The sequence below is a fragment of the Portunus trituberculatus genome, chromosome 8 (assembly GCF_017591435.1).
Source record: "Portunus trituberculatus isolate SZX2019 chromosome 8, ASM1759143v1, whole genome shotgun sequence".
Taxonomy (NCBI): domain Eukaryota; kingdom Metazoa; phylum Arthropoda; class Malacostraca; order Decapoda; family Portunidae; genus Portunus; species Portunus trituberculatus.
Window position 1 is genome coordinate 947,501 of NC_059262.1, and position 7,500 is coordinate 955,000.

At 34.0% G+C, this 7,500-nt stretch overlaps 1 long non-coding RNA gene across 1 annotated transcript in view; it reads left to right on the plus strand.

Moving 5' to 3' along the window:
* LOC123501083 overlaps window positions 1-7,500 on the plus strand; it is a 46,138-nt gene that overhangs the window by 9,174 nt on the left and 29,464 nt on the right. The gene's annotated exons all lie outside the window — the stretch shown is intronic.

The following is a 7,500-nucleotide window of genomic DNA, read 5'->3' on the forward strand; positions in this document are numbered from 1 at the left end:
CTTTCCTTCTTTTCTCCTTCATTCTTTATTTTCTTCTATCTTTTTTCTTTTCTTTCTTTAGTTCCTATATTTCTGTCTGTCTCTATTTTTTTCTCTCTCTCTCTCTCTCTCTCTCTCTCTCTCTCTCTCTCTCTCTCTCTCTCTCTCTCTCTCTCTTTATTCATTCCTTCTCTTCTCTTCTTCTTTCTCTTCTTCCTTTCTCATTTTCTCCTCTTCCTTCATTTATCATTCTTTTATTCATTATTTATTTATTATCGTCTTTAATCAAGTTTTTCTATTTATTTATTTATCTCTTCACTTTCTTTATTTTCTATTTGTTTATTTTCAAAAGTGAGGGGAAAGAGGAAAAGCGAGGGAGAGTGAAGGAGAAATGAGGAAAGAGGGGAAAAAGTGAGGGGAAAAGGAAATAAGAGACAAAAAAAGGGGAATAGCGAGAGAAAATCAAGGGAAAATTAGGAAAGGGAAGAGGGGAAAAAGTAAAAGTGAGGGGAAAAGGAGATGAGACCCAAAAAAAAGGGGAAAAGCGAGCGAAAGTCAAGGGTAAATGAGGAAAGGGAAGAGGGGAAAAAGAAAAAGTGAGGGGAAAATTAAATAAAACACAAAAAAAGGGGGAAAAAACGAGAGAAAACCAAAGAAAGAGGGGAAAAAAGAAAGCAGAGTGAGGGGAAAATAAAATAAAAAACAAAAATGAAAAAAGAAAAGAAATAACAAAAAAACAAACAAACAAGGGGAAAAGAGGGGAAAACACCACAAATTTACTACGATTCCAAATTTCCCCTCAGTTTTCCTTTCCCTGTGGCTCCAGAACAGGTGTGTGGCAGGTGTGGGGTTCAGTTAGCAGGTGTGTCGTGTGTTAGTGTGCGGCATTAGACAGGTGTGGAGATGACAGCAGGTGTGGGTCAGGGGAGCAGGTGTGTGGGTCAGCAAATGAGGCGCGGTTTTTCAAGATGGCGGCGGAAGAGGAGGAGGAGGAGGAGGAGGAGGAGGAGGAGGAGGAGGAAGAGGGAGGTTTTTTGAGTGTTAGGGAGAAATTCTTATGTTTTTATTTCTATATTTTTCTTTGGGATAAAATGTGTGTGTGTGTGTGTGTGTGTGTTCTCTCTCTCTCTCTCTCTCTCTCTCTCTCTCTCTCTCTCTCTCTCTCTCTCTCTCTCTCTCTCTCTCTCTCTCTCTCTCTCTCTCTCTCTCTCTCTCTCTCTCTCTCTCTCTCTCTCTCTCTCTCTCTCTCTCTCTCTCTCTCTCTCTCTCTCTCTCTCTCTCTCTCTCTCTCTCTCTCTCTCTCTCTCTCTCTCTCTCTCTCTCTCTAATTCTTAAGAGTCCTACGAAGGATGTTCACGGCCGTAGGATCTGAGAGAGAGAGAGAGAGAGAGAGAGAGAGAGAGAGAGAGAGAGAGAGAGAGGATTACTAACTGAAGGATGTCGTTATTTTTGTTTAGGTTAAGTTAGGTTAGGTTAGGATGGTGAGAAGGAAGGATATTGGGAAGGATGTGGTCGTAGGATGCGGTTGTAGGATACTGTTGGAGGAAAGATGTAGAGATAGAGAGAGAGATAAAAGATGAAGATAGGAAACACTCACATGAAAGATATTGATGAAAGTGGGAATGAGAAAATAAGGAATAAAGGAGAGAGAGAGAGAGAGAGAGAGAGAGAGAGAGAGAGAGAGTGTGTGTGTGTGTGTGTGTGTGTGTGTGAAGCAAATGATAAATACAAAGGAAATAATAACAGGAAGAAGAAGAAGAATGAGGAAGAGGAGGAGGAGGAGGAGGAGGAGGAGGAGGAGAAGGATACCGTTTACTTATCCTACCAATCCTACCAATCCTTTATCTAGTGCCCTAGTAACCTGATCATTCACCTGGTGCTTAATTCACCTGCTGGCGGCGGCGGCGGACTGGCGGTGACGGCGGCAGGACAGCGCTGTCGTCTCCGCCGCCACACACACACACACACACACACACACACACACACACACTACTTGAAATTATAGTAGTAGTAGTAGTAGTAGTAGTAGTGGTGATGGTGGTGATTGTGGTGATGTTGGTAGTGTGGTGGTAGAAATTCAAGCAGTTTGTGTACTCGTAATTGTGGCAGTGGTGGTGACTGTGGTGGTGGTGACAGTGGTGGTGGTGATGCAGTGGTGAGGTCGTGGTAGTGATGAGACTGTTTAACCATGACTAAAACCAATGAAAACATCCTTGAAACCCTAAAATCTTCAACTCGATCCTCTTTGACTTACGTAATCATGAAAACCTCATTGAAAACACTCTTAAATACCAGTAACACCCACTAGAGCCCTTTAAACCCGTAGAATCATGATAACACCCTTGAAAACCACAATAATTGAAACTAGACCCCTTTAAACTTGTAGAATAAAAAATGCCATTGAAAACATACTTGAAAACATCAATAACATCCAGTAGACGCTTTGAAAATGTTAATCTATTACTGGAATCGTTAAAACACTCTTAAAAACCACAATAACCTCCATTAGATGCTTTTAAATTCGTCATCGTATCATTAAAACCTTAAAAAAAAATCCCAGTAACATTCATTAGACCCTTTTCAACTTAACTTATCAAATAGAAAAATAAACTTAAAAACCTCAATAACATTCACTAGACGCTTTTAGAATGTTAGCCTATCACTGGAACCTTTAAAACACCCTTGAAAACGCCAATAACATCCACTAGACGCTTCTAAATTTGTTATCATATCACCAGAATCTTTAAAGCAACCTTGAAAACCACAATAACTTCCAGTAGACGCTTTGAAAATGTTAATCTATTACTAGAATCGTTAAAACACTCTTGAAAACCTCAATAACCTCCACTAGACGCTTCTAAATTTGTTATCATATCACCAGAATCTTTAAAGTAACCTTGAAAACCACAATAACCTCCAGTAGACGCTTTGAAAATTTTAATCTATTACTAGAATCGTTAAAACACTCTTGAAAACCTCAATAACATCCACTAGACGCTTCTAAATTTGTTATCATATCACCAGAATCTTTAAAGCAACCTTGAAAACCACAATAACTTCCAGTAGACGCTTTGAAAATGTTAATCTATTACTAGAATCGTTAAAACACTCTTGAAAACCTCAATAACATCCACTAGACGCTTCTAAATTCGTTATCGTATCAGTAGAACATTGAAAAAAGATGGAAAAAGATCGTAATAACATCTACTAGACCATTTTAAACTTTATATATCAATAGAATCATTAAAAAAGCTGCAAACCACAATAACATTCATTAGACGCTTTTAAATTCGTTATTGTATCACTGGAACATTGAAAAAAGACGTAAAAAGATCATAATAACATCCATTAGACCCTTTTAAACTTTATATATCAAAAAAATTATAGAAAAAAAGCTTAAAACCACAATAACATCAACCAAAATGTAATGAAAAACAAGAATTAAAACGCGGAAAGGAGCCGAGAATTCAACTTACACAAAATCATGAATAGATAAATGGATACGTCCTTGAGAACCACAATGACATCAACCACAACCTCATGACAACAAGATTAAGACGCGGAAAGGAGCCGAGAATTAAGTTTGGACATGAAAGAATAAATACACATCCTTGAAAACCACAATGACATCAACCACAACCTCATGACAACAAGAGTTAAGGCACTGAAAGGATCGAGAAGGACGCAATGTTTACAGCAAAAGCCATTACATAATTTGCAGCGTTCAGATGAATTGAGGGAGTATAATTTTTCACACACGGTCCATAATGAGAGGCAGTGCTCACAAAGGTAGTGCAGCTCATTACTGGATCTTTAAAGTACATGGACGGTTAGTGGGGTTGAAATATATGCCTGGAATGGATAGTAGCGTTCGATTCATCGGTTATATTCAGAAACGACTTGTTCTCTCATCACGACAAATTTTCAAGTCCCCATAGACGCCTAGCAGGGTTTTGAAGGCAGTTTCTCCTTAAAATAAACTAGAAAGCTTCCTAATCCATCACCAGAACCATGAAAATTGCCTTAAAACATGAGTATCTTTACCCAGAGCCTTTCAAAATAGTCTTTCCAAGAGAGCAAAACGTTCTCGAATGTGGGTCCATGTCTCGCTACTACTGCGTCACCATTAACCCATTCACTACCATGACATGTTTCCATATTCATTTTGCTTACTATTTGGTGATTTTACACAGCTTCAGAAATTTATGTGGGGGGTTAAAATAGTGAAGACTCTAGCCATTAATCTTCTGACCTCCATAGACCCTTCGTAATGTCAATAAAATGGTCTAATGGTACCCAAGACTCGTGGTAAAATCGCGCCCCAGTACTGAAGGGGTTAATTTGTTGTTATTGTGGATATTTAAAGTGTTATGGTGATTTCTATAGTGTTTTTTTTTATTTATATATTCACCTATTTATTTATTTATCTATTTTGGTTTTGTGGATCTATAAAGTAAAAAAAAGGTTGTATTTTTTATTTTATGGTTCGTTACTGTTATCTTCGCCATTAATCTTGTTGTTACTGTGGATTTTTAAAGTGTTATGGTGATTTCTGAAGTCTTTGTATTTATTTATTCACTTATTTATTTTTTCTAGGTTCTATAAAGCAAAAAAAAAAAAAAAAACCTGCGTATGTTATTAATTTCATGCCTCGTTGCTGTTATTTCGTCATTAATTTGTTGTTAATTTTTATTTTTATAGTCTTTTCTTTTCTTTATTCATTTACTTTTTGTTTTGTGGATCTATAAAATAAAAAAAACCCGCTTCTGTTATTAATTTCAAGACGCGTTACTGTTATCTTGCCATTAATTTGTTGTTATTGTAGATTTGTAAAGTGTTTTTTTTTATTTATTTATCTATTTATTCACTTTTTGGTTTTGTGGATCTATAAAGTAAAAAAACGACTTGTGTTATTATTTTCAAGGCTCGTTGGTGTTCTCTCGTCATTAATTTGTTGTTATTGTGGATTTGTAAAGTGTTATGGTGATTTCTGTACTGTTTTTCATTTATTTATTCATTTATTCATTTATTTTCGTTCATTTTGTGGATCTGTAAACGTAAAGTAAAAAAAAAAAAGAAAGGCGCATTTTTTTTAGTCTGATGATTTTTTTTTTTTTTGTAATATTTCTTTGTTATTGACATTTTTTTTGGTTTAATTCTATCTATTTATTTATTTCATTTATTTATTTATTTATTGCTGTTATTATTATTTTTTATTTATTTATTTTTTTGGTTGTTGTGAATCTTTAAGGTGAAAACATTGATGGTATTAATTTCATGTTCATTTCTTTCTTTCTTTCTTTTTTTTTTATCATTAGTCTTATTATTCTATTTTGTTTATTAATGGCGATGTAAATATAGAATGAAAAACAAAGAAACGTTGCTGTATTAATTGTTATTTTCTTTATTTTCCTTTCTTTCTTTATCTTCATTTTTTTTCTGTTTTTGTTTTTTGTTTTGTTTTGTTTTGTTTTGTTTTGTTTTGTTCGAATATATAGAGCAAAAAAAAAAAACGTTGCTTGTATTAATTCTTATTTTCTTTCTTTATTTATTTATTTTCATTTTTTTCTGTTTTGTTTTGTTTTGTTTTGTTTTGTTTTGTTTTGTTCGAAAATATAGAGCAAAAAAAAAAAACGTTGCTTGTATTAGTTCTTATTTATTTTCTTTCTTTCTTTCTTTATCTTCATTTTTTCCTGTTTTTGTTTTGTTTTGTTTTGTTTTGTTTTGTTTTGTTTTGTTTTGTTTTGTGTGAAAATATAAAGTAAAAAAAAAAAAACATCTGTTATTGATTTAATGACTCGCTGGCTTCATCTCTTAATTAATTTGTGTTTTTGAAGAATTCTAAAGCGTGGCGATAACTTCCATAGAATTTTCATATTATTTATTTATTTATTTATCTATCTATTTATCTATTTATTAGTTTATTCATTTATTTATTCATTTATCGTGGAGAGGGGGGTTGTGAATGTGTACAAGTCTGCAATGGTGGTCCGTGTTCTTAATCTCATGACTCGCTGCAGAGATTTCTTCAGTAATATGTTATGTTTAGTATTGATTCTTAAAGTGTGTTCATTAATTCCATAGTGTTTATGTGAGTGAATCTATGAAATAAGAGAAAAAACATTGGTGCTATTTTGTGAAGGCGAGTACTTTTAATTCCACATCTCGCTGCTGATGTCACCATAACAACTATTTTTGGTGAACACTTAAAGCAACACTGTGACTTTATCATTCTGGAAACACATTGACAGCCTGGAACACTAAAGGAAAAAGTACAGTATTAATTTTGCAGCATTGTTAGTGATGATACCTCCACTGTACAATTGTTTTACTGGATTGATTACTGAATACAACACTGGCTTTGTTATATATAGTCTGGAAACACACTGACAGCCTGGAAACTTAAAAAAAAAAAAATCACGCAGCTGGTATTAATTTTCTTAGTGCTGGTAATGATAACAACCTCACAATAACATACTTTACTGGACTGATTACGTAATACAACACTGTGGCTTTGTTATAGTCTGGAAACACACTGACAGCCTGGAAACTTAAAAAAAAAAAATCACGCCGCTGGTATTAATTTTTTTAGTGCTGGTAATGATAACAACCTCACCATAACATGTTTTACTGGATGGACTGCTTGATACAACACTGTGGCTTTATCATATAGATTCTAGAACACCATTGACAGCCTGGAACTTTAAAACAAAAACAAAAATACTTAGTCAATATTTTTTGTAGCATTGATAACGATAAGAGCTTCACCATAACATTTTTTTTAGTGGATTAAGTGCTTAAGACAACACTGTGGCTTTATTTTGTAGGTTTTAGAAATACATTGACAGCCTGAAACCCTAAAAAAATAAATGAAATAAAAAATGCATAGCCATTTTTTTTTTTTCATACCACTGATAAAAATAACTTCACCATAGAGTTACTTTTACTTGGTCGAATACTTATTGCTGTGGTTTAAGTATATAAGTAGACTCTAGAAATACATTAATAACCTGAAACCCTAAAATAAATAAAAAAATACGTAACCAGTATATTTTGTAGCATTGGCAACGATAATAACCTCACCATAATTTCTGTAGTGATGGAATGCTGCAACTAATAGTGTGGCTTGATCACGTAGAGTCTGGAAATGTACTGAACAACTGCAATCTTATAAAAAAAAAAAAAAAGCAAGCGCAACTAGAGATTATTTTGTATCTTTGGTAGTGATAACATCTTCGCCGTATATAGAACTGTTTTAGTGGACTGAATACTCATACAACACTGTGGCTTTGTTATACAGGTTCTGGAAACGCATTGGCAACACAGATCCCTAAAAAAAAGAAAATAAATGATAAACAACCAGAAGTAATTTTGTAGCATTGGTAGTGATAATTTGTGTTAGTGGATTGAATACTTTAAGGAATATTGTGGCGTCATTATATAGATTCTGGAAATGCATTGCCAACCTGGAACCCTACAAAAAATAATAAATAAATAATAAATAATGAGAAGTAATTTTGT